We start from the raw sequence: 17,712 nt of genomic DNA, 5'->3' as shown, positions 1-17,712 counted from the left end.
TGGGAAGAACTGACAGTTGCATGTTATATATTCCTCCTACTCAAGAGTACAATGTCGCTCTTCATTTATTCAAATAATCACAACTCTTAGTAATATTCTGTAATTTCTTCACATATATCACACACATATCTCATTTGAATTATAGTTGTCTCTCGATATCTGTGAGGGATAGCTTCCAGGACTCCCGAGGATGCTAAAATTTATGAATGTTCAAATTTCTGATATAAAATGGTGTAGAATTTCATGTAACCTACCCACATCCTCCGATATACTTTAAATCATGTCTAGACTACTTATAATACCTAATTCAATGGAAAGGCTATATAAATAGTTGCTATACTATATTGGCTTTTTAGCTGTATTTTGTGTGTGTGTGTCCTTTTTTTATTGTGTTCTGAATATTAATATATTCAATCCACAGTTGGTTGAATCCATGAATGCAGAACCAGTGGATAAGGGGGGCTGACTGTATTGGCAGATAAAAGAGTGAGCGTGAGGGAAATGACAATCTGCACTACTGGTATAAATTAGTGCAAAGTATAAATTAGTGCAAATATTCTAGGAAAGTAATTTGGCAGGATACAGCAAACATTTTGGAACTCTTTCCTAAAAATTTAACCTAAATTTATTATCAGAGTTGTGGAAGTGAGCTTAGGGACAAGAATATTAATTGCATTATTATTTGTAATAGCCAAAAAATGAAAACTTCCTGAGGTCAACAGGTCAAAATATGATACATCCTCTTGATGGAATACTATGTAGCCATTAAAATTCATATGTGACTGAATAATGTCAAGGGATATTATTCATAGTGTTTGTTTAACCGAAAAAAGAAACTAAATTTCAGAATAGTATGATCTTCTTATCCTAACGCAGAAAAAAATGTATGCGCATAGAAATGTTTGAGGAGTTATCTCAGAATAGAGGTTTGTGAGAGATTTTTATTCCTTTCATTGAGATTTTCTAAACTTTTCTCTCAAATTTCCATACAATGAACAAATATTCATTGTGTAGAAAAGCAAAAACTTTTATATACCTCATAAAATATTTCTAGGTGATTTATATTTTGACTACTAGTGGTGGAGGTAAGCTTTGAACCTAATTTTTAACAGAAAAATGCATTTTTAAAAATATATATTCAGTATAAACAAACATGCTTCTGCTCCTATTTTCTGTAATATTTTCATTAAAAGAGGCATCACTTTTTCTTGAATGCCTTTAAGCATTCAATTCTATCAAAATGATCTTATTTTCCTTGTCAAACCCATTGTTGTACTGTATTATATCTGCAGATCTCCTTATAATGACCTATCTATGCATTGGTGGAATAAAAACCCTATTTGATCTTTGTGTGTAGTGTGTAGTTACTAGTAACTTTGAACAAGTTATTCTCTCTGTGCCTCAGTTTTTTCATCTTTAAAATGTTACCTCTTCATTCATAAGCTGATCCTGAACATTTACCATAATATTAAAAGAAAGAAATTGGAGCTGGGCTTGGTGGCTCAGCCTGTAATCCCGCATTCTGGGAGGCCGAGGTGAGTGGATTGCTTGAGCCCGCGGGTTCAAGACCCGCCTGGGCAACTTGGCGAGACCTCATCTCCACAATTTAAAAAAAAAAAAAAATTAGCCGGGTGTGGAAGCACGCAGCTGTAGTTCCTGCTACTTGGAAGGCTGAGGCAGAAGGATTGCCGGAGCCCAGCAGGTCAAGGCTGCAGTGGCCAGAAGCGGTCACTGCACTCCAGTCTGGGCAACTGAATGAGACTCCAACTCAAAAAAAAAAAAAAAAAAAGAAATTGGCAGTAGTGGGATACTGCTGGGGGACAGAGGGGACACAACATCAATAAGGGTACCTGATCTCAAACCAGGCAAAGTGGGGACCAAAGGGAGGCCCAAACTTTACCTGTATGCTCACCACTTGTATACTTAATACTGAATTGTACTCCACATCTCTAAAATAACATAAAATAAAATGGTACCTCACAGAGTACATAATGCACTCAGACCAGTGACTAGCACAAGAAAGATCTCTTAAGTATTAGCTTGCATTATTATTATTATCATTATTAATTCATTCAATGTTTTCTTATATTCTTTTTTCTTTGTATTTTATTTAAGATCAGTATCCTTAAGTGAGCTTGATCTGTAGTTATTTTTTCTTTCTTTCTTTCTTTCATTTAATGATATCTTGATCAGTTATGGGTACCAAGATCGTGTTTGCTTTATTACATCTATTTTTTACATCTATTGCTATATTCTGGAATAATTTATATCCCTTGCATTTACTTCAAAAAAGAAATCACAACCAGTCAATTATGCAACATGACTAGCATGCCAAGTTATAGAACATGATATTGCTGCTAATCATACCAGCATTCCCAGATATATTACAATTTGGGTTCAATAAATGCAAGTCATATCATTTTTAATTTAATTCCATGGACATTTATAAGATATATTGTTCAATGAGAAAAATAACTTACAGAAAAGCCTGTGAAATATGATCCAGTTTTTCTTTATAATTCACATATATTTTATATACACACACATGCCTATATGTCTGTGTGTGTGTGTGTGTGTGTGTGTGTGTGTGTGTCTATTCCACAAGTTAAGTGGAAATCCCTTTAAAAGGCTACTCATTTAGATAACTTTTAAAATTGTTTTCTCATTGGAACAAGAAAAAGATGCCACTCTCACCCCTCCTGATCAACATAATATTGGAAGTCCTAGCTAGAGCAGTCAGACAAGAGAAGGAAATCAGGGATATTCACATAGAAAAGCGGGAGTTAAGTTATCACTCTTTGCAGATGACATGATTCCATACCTCCATACCTTGCACTGAAAAAGGACTTTGGCAAAGTCTCAGAGTATAAAATAAATGTGCAAAAGACACTCGCATTTCTATACACCAACAGTAAACAAACGGAAACCCAAATAAAAAGCACAATCCCTTTCACAATAGTCACACAAAAAAATGAAATACCTTGGCATCTTCCTAACCATAGAAGTCAAAGACATTCACAATGAAAACACTGTTCAAAGAAATCAAAGATGACACAAACAAATGGAAAATATTCCATGCTCATGGATTAGAAGAATCAACATTATTAAGATGTCCATCCTACCCAAGGCAATCTACATATTTAATGCAATACCCATTAAATTACCAGCAGCATTCTTCTCAGACCTAGAAATGACAATACAGGAATTCATATGGAAACATAAATGACCATGAATAACCAAAACAATCCTCAACGAAAAAAGCAAAAAACAAACAAGCAAAAAAAAAGTGGGAGGTATTACACTGCCAGACTTTAAACTTTATTATAAAGCTACAATAATCAAAACAGCCTGGCATTGGCACAAGAACAGGCATAAAGACTAATGGAACAGCTTTTCCAGAAGCAAAACCTCAATTTCTCAACCAACTCATCTTCGACAAAGCCTCCACCAACATCCACTGGGGAGAGGAGAACCTAGTCAGTAAATGGTACTGGGAAAACTGGCTGATCACATGCAAAAGATTAAAACAAGACCACTACCTATCACCATACACAAAAATCAACTCTAAATAGATCAAAGGCCTAAATGTAAAACCTCAAACTATAAGAATCTTAGAAAATGCAGGAGACACTCTTATGGAAATTGGAACCGGCAACCAATTCCTGATCAAAACCCCAAGTGCCCAGGCCATAAGAGATAAGATTAAAAAGTAGGGCGTCATCAAACTGACAAGCTTCTGCAAAGCCAAAGAAACCATCAAGAGAGCAGGGAGACAGCCCACAGACTGGGAAAAAATATTTGCCAACCATATATCTGACAAAGGCCTAGCATCTAGGAACTACAAGGAATTTAAACGTGCTAAAAAGGAAAAAAAACAAACAGCCCCATTACAAAGTGGGCAAAAGATATAAATAGACATTTCTCAAAAGACATATGAGTAGCCAACAGATACATGAAAAAATGCTCAGCCTCATTAATCATCAAAGAAATGCACATTAAAACCACACTGAGATATCACCTAACTCCAGTCAGGATGACCATCATCAACTCAAAAATCAACAGATGCTGGAGAGGATGCAGCAAAAAGGGAATACTTCTACACTGTTGGTGGGAATGTAAATTATTACAACCTCTGTAGAAAACAGTTTAGTGTTTCCTAAAAGGTCTACAAATCGACCTTCCATATGACCCTGCAACCCCCCTACTGGGAATATACCCGGAGGAACTCAAATCATTCCATGAAAAGATACCTGCACATGCATGTTTATTGCAGCATTGTTCACAATAGCAAAAACATGGAAACAACCATCGAAAGAGGACTGGATTTTAAAAATGTGGTACATATACACAATGGAATTTTACCCAGCCTTAAAAAAGGACAAAATGATGAACTTCACAGCAACTTGGATGGACTTAGGGTCTATAATACTGAGTGATCTATCACAGAAACAAAGAACTATGTATCATATGTTCCCACTCATAAGTGGACCTTGAACAATTATCATAATAGTATAAGAAAAGGATTGTCAGTAGTGGGAAATTGTCCCCAGGTGGGGGCAGGATTGGCAGTAGTGGGATTCTGCCAGGGAAGGGGGACATACCTCATCAACAAGAGTATCTGCATAATAAACATTAATATATTTAACCTTGAATTGTACCCCACATCCTTAAAATAAATTTTTTTTAAAAAATTGTTTTCTCTCTTTTTGCTCATCTGTTTATTCACACTAAATATATATTATGTATGTGGTCAAAAAACAAAACTACATTAAAAACCTCTGCCCACAGTTATGGTTATCTGCTTAGTAGACACCATATTCTTGACCTGGTGAGGGATGAATGAGATCCCCGTGGCCCAGTCCTTGCATCCAGGAAGTCTATAATCTAGATCTAGCTGGAGTGGAAGCACAGACAATGGTGAAATGGTGGTACAGGAGGTAGAGTGACCAACCTCCTTGGTTTATCCAAGAGTCGTGGCTTTCCTGGGACATGGGATTTTGCAGCACCAAAACCTGGACAGTCCCGGGCAAAGAGTTGGTGACCTTGTTGGAGGAACCTATGGTAAAGCAGTGTTGACCAAATGTCCATGTGCTTCCCTACTTCTCCAGCCTCCTCTATAGTTCATTCAGAACCCTGTGGTTGAGCCCTTACCAGTGGGAAAATGAACGTAAGTGATGGGTGGTTTCTGACTGAAGGCCATTAAAAGCAGGTATGTATTTCTTCAGACCCTCCTTCTCTCCTCTTCACTCCTGGAAGCCGGTTTTCCTGAGAGGGCAGAATTGAATGATGGAAGCACCTGGGGTCCCTGAGTCACCACTGGAGAGGAGCTACCAGAGAGAGCTTCTTGACACACACCAAACTGCGATGTAAATGAGACATAACTAGAATGAGCCCCTGAAATTTTAGGGTCTATTTGTTAAGGCAGCAACGCATGATGATATCCTAACTGAAACAGAGCTCAGAGCCCAGAGATCACGGAAGACTTCATGGAGAAGTGGCATTTGTAGTAAGTGAGACTGGAAAGAGTTCTACATGAAGGTATGCAGTGGTGGGAAGGACAGTCCAGGTGGAAGCAGAGGCAGGCAGGCGAGAAAGGACAAGAAATAGTTTAGGGACAAAAAGTGGTTATGTGTTGGGAGATATAGCTGAAAAGGTTGGTCACACCAGATTGAGGAGGACCTTGAACTCTTCCTTAGAAGTTTGGACTTTATTCCAAAGGCAATACACAGCAATTGGACATTTTGAGCAATGGTCTATCATGATCAGAACAGTGTAAAGGGAAGGTTGCATGGGAGACAGTGGAGTAGGGCCAGGAGTCAAACCAATTTAGAGGAGGTGACAACCATCAATAATTCAAGCAAGAAGGGATGATGGACTAAACTAGAGCAAGGGTTAGAGGAATATAGTGACATTTAGGAAGCAGAATTGACTAGACTTGACTGTTCCTAATTAGAAGCTCTCCTAAATGGAGAAAGAAGTGTAAGAAGATACTGTGGTTTCAACTTTTGTGTCTTAGAGGATGCCAGCGCTCTTCACAGAAACAGGAAACCAAGGAAGAGAAGCAAATGTGGGAGAGGAGATGACAGGTGATTTGGGAACTGTTAAAGTAGGGGAAAGAAAAAAAAAGTAGGTGGATCTATAAAAGAAAAGTCACAGAGGAGGGGGGTAGGAGGCGAGAACTGGGAGAGCACAAGATTTCAAAAAAAAAACTCAAGGAGGAAGAGAATTATAGGGAAGAGAGAATTGGACAAGAGTATCAGAGGTTTCAGAGAGGTTAAGAAAAACAGGACTGAGATGGGACTATTGGAGGGTACACCTAGGAAGTTATGTGGAAGAACATTTCACAAGGTAGCTGATTCAGAAGGCATCTAAAAGAGTTTTGGGTGAGGGTGATGAGAGTGTAACCAATAGTAAGAATTCAAGAGTTTATGTTGAAGGTGGAAGCAGTTGGTGTAAACTGCTCCTTTAATTCAACAGATATTTCTTGGGCTCCAACTGTTTGTCAAGTCTGGAATCTGGGGAAGATGTGGCAAGATGTGCTAATGTGTTCTGCTCCCTCAAGGAGCTTATAGTCCAGTGGGAGATCAAACAGATATCTTAAGTAGTTTATGTGCCACAAGATAAATGCTAAGACAGGGTGCACAAGAGCTCTGAGGGAACACAGAGGAGCCTTGTTTTGGTTTCCAGGAGTCAAGGAAAGCTTCTGGGAGGAAGTACTTTGAAAACTGGGCCTGCCAGAATGTAAGACAGGAAGCAGAGGAGTGGGCAGACACAGGGTGCAAAGTAGTAGAGACAGACCATACTTCAGGCAGTGGAGACAGTAGGCTCAGAGACCCAGAAGGAAAAGGAAGCTTTATAATTTCAGGGAACTAAAAACGGCTTGGTCTGACTGTAGCTTAGAGGTAAGAAACAAAGAGATAAGGATGGACAAGTCAAAAGGGTCATATAATCACAGGTCTTGGCCATCACTCTTTCAATCAGCCCTTTAAAGAGAGGAGAAGGTGAGATGGCAGTTGGAGAGGACACCAGTTTGGTGAGAAGTGACTTAAGCTGCAGTGCGATGAGCTGAGCAAGAGGAAGCAGTGGAAAGGGGTGGATTAAAGTCATGTCTGTGGGGTTGGTTGGAAGAGTAGGTATCAGCCTTCATCTCTGGCAGTGGAGAGAAGGGAGAAACAGGCAAGGCCATGGAGAGATGTTGAGATGCCAGAAGGGAGCTGAGGATGCCTGGCTTTCATCTTCCCGGTAAGACAGAAGACAAATGATTACCTAGGGCTAAGAGCATCTCTCAGGGTATAGTTGAGGGTAGATAAAAGCTGAGAAAGTTTTGAAATCACTACAGGCTCTGTGATAGGGAGTCAACTAGGATACATCAAAGGATTGCTGCAAAGTAGCACAGGCTTAAAGATTTCCTGAGGCTTTATCAGCTATGGGGAATGAAGTTTACTCTTTTATTTAAATATTTATTAATGTAAATGTTAGTGCTCTCAAGATCTTACTCCCTACTGCTTGGGAATGGAGATTCTGGTTTTGACTAGCGGGTTTCCTCTGTGTTCCAAGGACTGTGGCTATTCCCCCAGAAGTTTTCCATTTCCCACTTGGAACTCAAGGAAACTAAAGCAGGTTGCTCAGGGCTCCACCGAGTCCTCATTCCCACTCTAACGAAGACTTGCAAAAATAGTGTTCACAGACTGTGCCAGACCTTTCTGAAAGTGGAACTGTGGTGACCTGCCTGGGTGTTCTGAGTCAGAGCTAGAGCCTACCTCACTGGAGATGACTCCTACCCTCACTGTCAGTCCTTGGGTCAAGAGAGTGCCTAGAAAAACAACTTTTAAAATGTAACCTGTCAGGGGCTCAAAGTCCACTTCAACAGCAATAAATCATATTGATGTAGATTTCCCTGATATCATGAAACAAGAAGGGCACTTGACCTCTGTGATCTTCCCAAGAGCAGGTAACTCTAGTCCAGTCATGAGAAGAACATCACATTGATCCCAAGAAAGGGACATCCTGCAAAACACCTGACCAGTATGCATCAAAGCCATAAAAGTCAACGAAAACAGAAAGTCTGAGAAACTGTCACAGCCAAGAGGAACCTGAATGAACAGATGAATAAATGTAATGTCATATCCTAGATGGGATCCTAAAACAGAAACAGGACATTAAAAACTAAGGAAATCACCGGGCATGATGACTCACACCTATAATCCCAGCACTTTGGGAGGTGAAGGCAAGAGGATTGCCTGCTCCCTGGGGTTCGCGACCAGCCTGGGAAACTTGGTGAGCCCTCGTCTCTACAATTAAAAAAAAAAGAAAAACTAGCTGGGTGTGGTGGCATATGCCTGTAGTTCCAGCTACTTGGAAGACTGAGGCAGAGGATCACTTAAGCCCAGGAGGTTGAGGCTGCAGTGGCTGAGATCATGCCACTGTAACCTGGGAGTCAGAGTGAGACTCTGATTCAAACAAAACAGAAACAAACAAACAAACAAAAAAAAAACTAAGGAAATTTGAATAAGCTGTAGACTTTAGTTGGTAATATTGTATAAATATTGCTTCACTAATTGTAACAAATGTGTCACAAATACGAGGGGAACCCCCAAAAAACTGGAATTATTTTGGGGAGGGCAAGCCCTTTGTAGAACAGGCTTCCCCCACTAGTAAGTGTTCTAGGAACCCATTGGCGTCAGTGTACCAGCTAGCATTGTTTTGAGAGTCTGTGAGAGGCTTTGATGAATTTTTTTGGAGATTCTTTCAGCCAGCGCATTTGCCCATTTCATAATGGGTGATTTATGGGTGCACCTGCCCACACTGTGCTGAGTGTTCAGCAGTTTTTGACCAAATACAGCCTGACCCCCCTACCCCACCCTCCCTATTTCACCTGATCTTATCCCGAGCAACTTTTTTATGATTCAAGTGAGAGTGAAATACTATTTTGTTGTTATTTTAATTTGCATTTCCCTGATTATTAATAAGGTGGAGCATCTTTTTTTATTTCAATAGCTTTGAGGGCTACAAATAGTTATGATCTGGACTTTAAGTGTATCCACCACCCCCATCTGTGCACATTGTACCCAGTAGGCGATTTTTCATCCCTCCACCCTTTCTCCCCTCCCCCTTCTCTGTGTCTTTGCAAATCCTTAGTTTAGTTACCACTTATAAGTGAGAGAGCATGTGGTGTTTGATTTTCTTTTCCTGAGTTACTTCACTTAATATGCTGTTCTTCAATTCCATCCACATTGCTGCAAAAGACATTATTTCACTCTTTTTGATAGTTGAATAGTATTTCTTGGTGTGTGTGTGTGTATGTGTGACATTTTCATTATCCACTGATAAAATGGGAGACAGGAAGGGAATTTTTTGAGGAGCAGGATCTGGACACAGAGCCTGAGAGGGAACACCAAGGCTGAGATGGGCAAGGCGCATCCACGCCAGCTGTGCTTGTCCACAACCACACCCCTATGTACATCATTTTTCAGTCTTTGAAATTAGTCTGTCACAACCCAGTTTTTCCAAAGTGATTCAATTAGCATTCTGAATCCTTTCTGGGTAATGATTTCACACTTAATTTGGACAAGCAAAAAAGAGATTCTGTCATTAGGCTGGAACTCAAGCAAAGAACTGAGAGATTTTTCCATGCTCTGGACAGTGGTTTTGAAGATGGATTCTGGTTTCAGAAACAAATCAGCCCCAGGCAAATTTTTAAAACTATTTGGCATCATTCAACAATTAATCAAAGATGCGCACTTACATTTCTTAAAAATGTAATTGATGTGAACATATCAATACATATTGCTATGCAAATTTTGGAAAATATAGAAATGTATGAAGAAGAAAAGAATAGCTATGCCTAAGGCCAAACCAAGAGACAACTTCTAAAATCCTAATGTGTTTCCCTTGTGTGTGTGTAGGCATGTATGTGTGTGTGTGTGTGTTAATAAAATGACATCATACTGAATATATATTTTGAATCATTTTTTTCACTTAAAAATACACCATGCTGCCGGGCTCGGTGGCTCAGCCTGTAATCCCTCACCTTTGGGAGGCTGAGGTGAGTGGATCGCCTGAGCCCGTGGGTTCGAGACCCGCCTGGGCAGCGAGACCTCCTCTCTACAATAAATCAAAAAATCAGCCAGGCGTGGTAGCGCATGCCTGTAATTCCGGTTACTCAGAAGGCTGAGGCGGAAGGATAGCCGGAGCCCAGTAGGCAAGGCTGCGGTGGCCGGGAGCGTCCGCTGCACTCCAGTCTGGGCGACAGAGTGAGACTCCAACTCAAAAAAAAAAAAAAAAAATGACAATGGCTAATATTGTGGAGTGCTTACTGTACTTTTTACATGGATTATCTTATTTAATCCTAACAGAACCCTAAGAAATATGTTCTATGATTATTATAGTTTCACAGATGGAGAAAGTGAGGATCAAAGAGGGCTTATAGCTCTTACAACTTCTAAGTTGTCCTTGATTGTTGCTGAGATCTAATTTTTTATATCTTTAATAGCCATTTCCATCTCATTTCTTACTTTTCAATTGAAGAATCCATCTTTTTGCTCATTGATTAGAGGAACTTTTATATATTAAAGATCTTAATCTTTTGGCTGTCAAATAAAAAATATTTTTATTCTTTTGATATTTGCCTTTTGTGCTAATTTTTACATACAGAAGTTTTTAATTTTCAGATATTCAAATTATCGATTTTTTAAGTGTTTCATTCCTTTTTCATACTTAGAAAGGCATTTCTCACCAATATATCAACTAAAATATATTTGCTATACTAAACATATTCTAGTAAATATAAATATTTATAAATATGCTAGGGTTTATTTTTTATGTATACTTAAAGGTAGTACCTCTTGAATTTATTTTATTGTGTAGTATGAGGGTAAAGCTAAAACCAGTAATAGGCCTAGTTCTGTTAATTGACTAATTTCCTCACTGATTTGAAAAGTCATATTTATCACATTATCTGTTCTGACATACGTTGTGGTCTGTTTCTGGATTTCACCATCTGGAGCTGTGGCAGACTTATTAATTCCTCCTGGGAACACAATTAGGCTGAATTTCCCAGACTCCTTTGCAGGCGGTTGTAGGTCTGTGACTGAGGGAGAGTAAGGAGGAGTGATGTGTGCCACTTCCAAAATGGCCTCTAAAAGCAAAACCTCTCAAAGCAGTTCCCCATGCCCCTTTCCCTTCTCAACTGTCTGGAATTGAGAAGACTTGAAAGACAACCTTGGAAGCCATATGTTAACATGGAGGCTTGATAAAATAGAAGGAGCCTGGGTCATGAATCCTTCTCTTTGCAAGTGAGTTGCCCATTTTGGACTTAGGTAAATATGAAGTAAACTTCTATTATGTCAGGCACTACATATTCAAGGGTCCATTTATCTGTTAGTCCATTTTTTTTTACAATTCTTGAATATTAATTTAAGAATCATTTTGGTGCTTAATTTTAATAAAAATTTCAAAAAATTTAAATTCGTATTAAAATTGCATTAAACATAAAATAATATGGGAGGAATTGACATTTATATGACACTCAGTCTTCCCATTCATAACTATATTATGTTCTACATTTGCTCGCATATTCTTTTATATCCTTCATTAAAATTGGGTGATTTTCTTCATGTAGGTCTGCCTATATTTTATGTATGTTTAAATGTTATTTTCATGGTTTTTAAAATTTTTATATGATTTCTCATTTTTAGATATTAAAAAACTATCTTTGGTATATTTTACACCTGGCATCTTAATGATTTCTTAATTGATTTTTTTTCAGTACCCTAGATTAGGGCTAACATCTTTTTTTTTTCATAAACAACAAGAAAGTAAATATTTTAGACTTTGTGAGCTACAAAGTCTCTGCCACAACTATCCAATTCTGCCACTGAAGTGCAAAAGCAGTCACAGACAATGCACAAACAAATTAGCATGACTGTATTTCAATACAACTTTATTTACAAAAGCAGTCTGCTGGCTTGAACTTGGATTGTAGTTCATCAATCTGTCACCTAGATAAATAATCATATTATTAGCAAGTAGAAATACTTATTGTTTTCTGTTTTAAGACTTACAGTGCTGTCTTGAATTTTCATAATGTATTAATGTAAAAATAGTGGCAATCGCATTATATTTTATTTCTTAAATGAAATTGCTTCTACTGTTTCATGGTTAAGAATGTTGGTGCATGGCTATTGGTTTGGAAGAGAGATGTGTGTGTATGTGTGTGTGTATGCAATTTTAAGGTTATATTACATATCATTCTATATCAAGTTAATTGAAAGTTTCAGACAGAAATGGTGTTAAATCTTAAGGCTTTTGATCATATATCAAGATAATAATGTGACTTTGTTCTTTGATCTTTTAACATGCAATTTACATTCCTGTATTTCTCAGTATCAAACCATTCATGAATTTGTAGATAACACAATAAATATGCTGGTATATTATTCCTTTAATCTTTCTAGGTAAGTTTTTTTGCACATTTATTAACATGTGAGATTGTGCTATGGGTTTTTTAATATTATCTTTGTCAATGTTTATATAATTATGTTGATTTTAAAATGGATTCTCCATATTTTTGCATTTTCTTTTTCTGGAAGAATGTTATAACATGGGGATTGTTCTAATTCCTAGAAATCTGATGAATTGGGTCTGATACATTCTGGGGAGGTAATTACTAGAAAATATTTTTAAATTTCTTCCACAGTTTTTGACATAGTTAGGTTCCCTAATTATGGGCCCAATGAATATTTTGCAAGTGAGTTATCAGCATGCAAATGCCAAGATAAAAAAGAGTAAAACAAACATGTTAGAAGATGCTTTTATAATACAGGAAACTTTTAGTGAATGCAGAATATAAAAAACTAGTATCTTCTTGAAAATAGTTCTGTTTCCTTAATTTTGTTTGTCTCAAATCAGGGCTATCACAGTCCCATTTATTAAGAATGGCCTTAAATAATTCCTATCAATCAAAGGGCCAGTTTCTATAAATAGACCTCAATAGCCACAGCAGTTAAAGTGGATTATTATAAAATCACATCTTTGTGGTGGGCAAAATGATCAATCAAAGAAAAAAATCTGGAATGAAAATAGGAAACAAACAAAATTAATAAATTTAAATTACTTAAACTAATAAAGTATTGATGCCTCAAAGTTCTTTGATCAGCTACTTAAATCACTATATAAAAATGGTACCTGGATTTTTCTCCTACAAGTCTCTGTATTATGCTCTTTGTTGGATCAAACTTTTCTTCACTGACAGCAATTGTTGTCCAACTTCTGACTAACATATTAAAATTCTAAAAAATGTGTCCTTCAGTTTTTTAAGGTGTAGTCTATTCTTGACTCTATTTGTGGGTCTACTCAGAGAATTTTTAGAGAGACTCAGGATGAAAGTAAGGGCTAAATGAAGATAATGTAACCATATATCCAGGTTCACTGAGGACAGTCCTAATTTATGCTGTTGTCCCAGCATAATTAATGGTGGTGCCCCCTTTTACTCTCAAAGAACTCTACTTTAGACATTAACTTGTATGGTCAAATGTGGTAAGAATAATGAAACTCTTCAAAATTGGAGGCTGAGTTAACAGGCCTGGTATGTAAGATATAAACTTAAAAACTTAAGCTGAAAATTAAACTGCAAATTAAGCTGCTCCAGAAGATAGTTTGTTGTTAGTGTCTAGAAAATGCTATTTATTTTTGTATATTGATATCCTGAAACTTTACTGAATTCTTAAATTAGTTCTAATAGTTTTTGGTGGAGTCTTCAAGATTTACTACATATGACATCTACAGAAACAATTTAACTTCCTATTTTCTAACATGGATGCCTTTTATTTCTTTCTCTTGCCTAATTGTTCTGTCAAGGACTTCCAGTACTAGCTTGAATAGAAGTGGCAAGAGTGGGCATCCTAGTCTTGTTGCTGATCTTAGAGGAAAAGCTTGTAGCTTTTCACCATTAAATATAAATTTTGCTATGGGCTTGTCATATATGCCCTTTTTTATTTTGAGGAGAATTCCTTCTATGCCTAATTTGCAGAGGTTTTTCCTAATCACAAAAGGATGTTAAATTTTGTCAAATGATTTTTCTTCATCTATTGATACAATGCATATAATTTTTATCCTTCATTCTGTTAATGTGGCATATCACACATAGTAATTTGCATGAGTTGAACCATCCTTGCATCCCAGAGAACACAGCGTATGATCCTTTTAATGTGCTCTTGAATTTGGTGTTTAGTATTTTGTTGAGGATTTTCACATTTATGTTCATCAGAGATATTGGTCTTTAATCTTCTTTCCTTGTAGTGTCCTTATATGACTTTGATATAACGATCATCTTGCTGTGATAAAATGAATTTGAAGTGTTTCCTTCTCTTCAAATTTTTGGAAAAACTTTAGAAGGATTATCATTAGTTCTTCTTTAAATATACAATAGAATTTACTTGTGAAGCTATCTGGTCATGGACTTTTCTTTGTTAGAATATTTTTTGATTACTTCAATATCTTACTCATTATTGGTCTGTTTAGATTTTCTATTTCTTCATGATTCAGTCTTAGTAGGTTGTACACTTCTAGAAATTTATTCATTTATTATAGGTTATTCAATTTATTAGAACATAATAATTCATACTAGTATCTTATGATCTTTTGTATTTCTGTGGTATCAAAAAGAATAAAATTTAACCAGGAAAGTGAAAGCTCTGTACATTGAAAATTATGAGATATTGATTAAATAAATTGACAAAAACACAAATAAATGGAAAGATATCCTATGTTCATGGATTGGAAGGATTAATATTGTTAAAATGTCCATACCACCCAAAGTGATTTGCAATCCCCATCAAAATGTATATGGCGTTTTTCACAGAAGTAAGAAAAAAATCCTAAAATTTTTATGGAACCACAAAGATCCTGAATAGCCAAAGCAACCTGGAAAAAGAACAACAAAGCTGGAGGCATCACACTACCAATTTTCAAATTATATTATAAAGCTGTAGTAGTCAAAACAGTATAATACTGGCAAAAATAAAAAGGACACATAGACAAATGGAACAGAATAAAGAGTCCAGGGTGCCAAGAACATACACTGGAGAAAAAAAATCATCTCTCCAATAGATAGTGTTGGAGAAATTAGATATTCATGTGCAAACAAATAAACTTGGATTCTTGTCTTATATCACATACAAAAATTAACTTGAAATGAATTTAAGACCTGAAACCATAAAACTCCTAGAAGAAAACATAGATAAAGGACTTTGGCATTTTATATTTGATACCAAAAGCTCAGGCAACAAAAGCAAAAATAAGCAAGTAGGACTACATTAAATTTAAAAACTTCTGCACAGCAAAGGAAACAATTAACAAAATGAAAAGGGAACCTGCAGAATGGGACAAACCATATATCTAATTAGGGGCTAATATCCAAAATATATAGGGATCCCACACAACTCAATAGAAAAAAAACTCAATGTAAAAATTTAAATGCAAACAATGTGCCACTTATTTTTAAAAGATATAAATGGTCACAGGTATATGAAAAGATGCTCAACATTGCTAATCATCAGGAAAATACAAATTAAAACTACATGAGGTATCATCTCACACCTGTTAGAATGGCTATACTAAAAAAGACAAGAGATAACAAGTGTTAGCAAGGGTTGGGGGAAATGGGAAGCCTACACACCATTGGTGGAAATGAAAATTGATATTGCTTTTATGGAAAACAGTATGGTAGGTCCTCAAAAATTAAAAATAAAACTATCATATAATCTAGCTATCCCATTTCTGGCTATATATCTAAAGGAAATGAAATCAGTATCTTGAAAGTTATGTGCACCATGTTCATTGCAGCATTATTCACAATAGCCAAGATATGGAAACAACATAAGTATCCATCAAGGACGAATTAATAAAGAAAATATTACACACATACAATGGGATATTATCCAGTCATGAAATTGAAGAAAATCCTGTCATTTGCAGCAACATATATGAACCTGAAGGACATTGTGTTAAGTGAAATAAACCAGACACAGAAAGACAAATACTATACCATCTCCCTTATATTTGGAATCTAAAAAGGTCAAACTTATGGAAGCAAAGGGTAGAACTGTGGTTGTCAAGGGCTGGGAGGGTGGAGGAAATAGGGAGGTGTTGGTTAAAGGGTACAAAATTTAACTTGCAAGATGAATCCATCTGGGGATCAAAAGTACAACATGGTGATTATAGTTAATTAAAATGTTTTTACTTGAAATTGGATGAAAGATTTTGTGTCCACACCACATATATACACGCATACATGCACACACATAAATGGTAACTATGGATGGTGATGGATATGTTAACTGATTTGATCATGGTAATTTTACACAATATATATATATATCAAATCATCACGTTGTACACCTTGAATATCTACAATTTGTGTTTGTCATTAGTCCTCAAGAAATCAGGAAAAAAAATGGTATGTGTAACTAGTGGGATACCAAAATGAGATGAAAAATATCAGAACTAAACTATAGAGTTCCAGACATTTGATCAAAGGAAGCTGCATTTTCTTAGAGATAAGCATAAAGATTTATGTATAAAAATATTCCTTACTGCAGGGTTAAAGTTTAAAAATGGAAACTGTCTAAATGTGTAACAGAAGGAGGACTAGTTAGGTATATATGGAAAAGCCATATGATAAAATACCATGTAATCATTAAAAATTGGGATTTAGCTGGGCGCGGTGGCTCACGCCTATAATACCAGCACTATGGAAGGCCAAGGTTAGAGGATTGCCTGAGCCCAGGGGTTTGAGACCTGCCTAGACAATTTAGCAAGACCTCATCTCTACAATAAATCAAAACATTAGCTGGGCATGGTAGCACATCCCTGTAGTTCCAGCTACTTAGAAGACTGAGTCAAAAGGATCACCTGAACCCAGCAAGTTGAGGCTGCGGTGACCATGAGCATGCCACTGCACTCCAGCCTGGGCAATAAAGTGAGACTTTGCCAAAAAAAAAAAAAAATGGGACTTAGAAAAATATATAATGATAAAGAAACTAAGTGAAAAATTATTAAGTGAAAAAATATCAGACAATAAAATGGTGACATGCCAAAATGATTACAGCAGAGCACAGGCTGAGTTTTCTTCAGTATCTTCCTGTATTTTGAATGCTTACAAAAATAAGCAAGCATGTGTTACTTCAACATTTTAAAAAAATTTACACATTTTCTTTATTCATTTGGATAAGAGATTTCTAAGAGAGACCAATAAATCTAGTTCTCTGGTGGTCTTTAAAAGTCCCATGGGAGGCTGGGCAGAGTGGCTCATACCTATAATCCCAGCACTTTGGGAGGCCAAGGCAGGAGGATTGTTTGAGCCCAGGAGTTTGAGACCAGCCTGGACACTATAGCAAGACCTCATCTCTACAAAGAAAGTCAAAAACTTAGACGGGCATGGTAGTCCCAGCTACTCGGAAGATTGAGACAGGAGAATTGCTTGAACCCAGGAGTTTGAGGTTGCAGTGAGCCATGATCATACTACTGCACTCCAGCCTGGGCAACAGAACAAGACCCTGACTCAAAAAAATAAAAAAATTAATAAAAAATAAAAATAAATAAAAGCACCATAGGTGAACAGTCAGTAAATTTTCAGTGTAAGCCGGTCAGGTTCAGCAGAAGATGCTAAATACCTTGCTCTAGCTGGGCTCAGTGGCTCAGCCTGTAATCCCG

Source organism: Carlito syrichta, unplaced genomic scaffold (genome assembly GCF_000164805.1).
Source record: "Carlito syrichta isolate Samal-C Ts95f unplaced genomic scaffold, Tarsius_syrichta-2.0.1 Scaffold303305, whole genome shotgun sequence".
NCBI lineage: Eukaryota > Metazoa > Chordata > Mammalia > Primates > Tarsiidae > Carlito > Carlito syrichta.
This window is presented reverse-complemented; position numbering follows the sequence as displayed.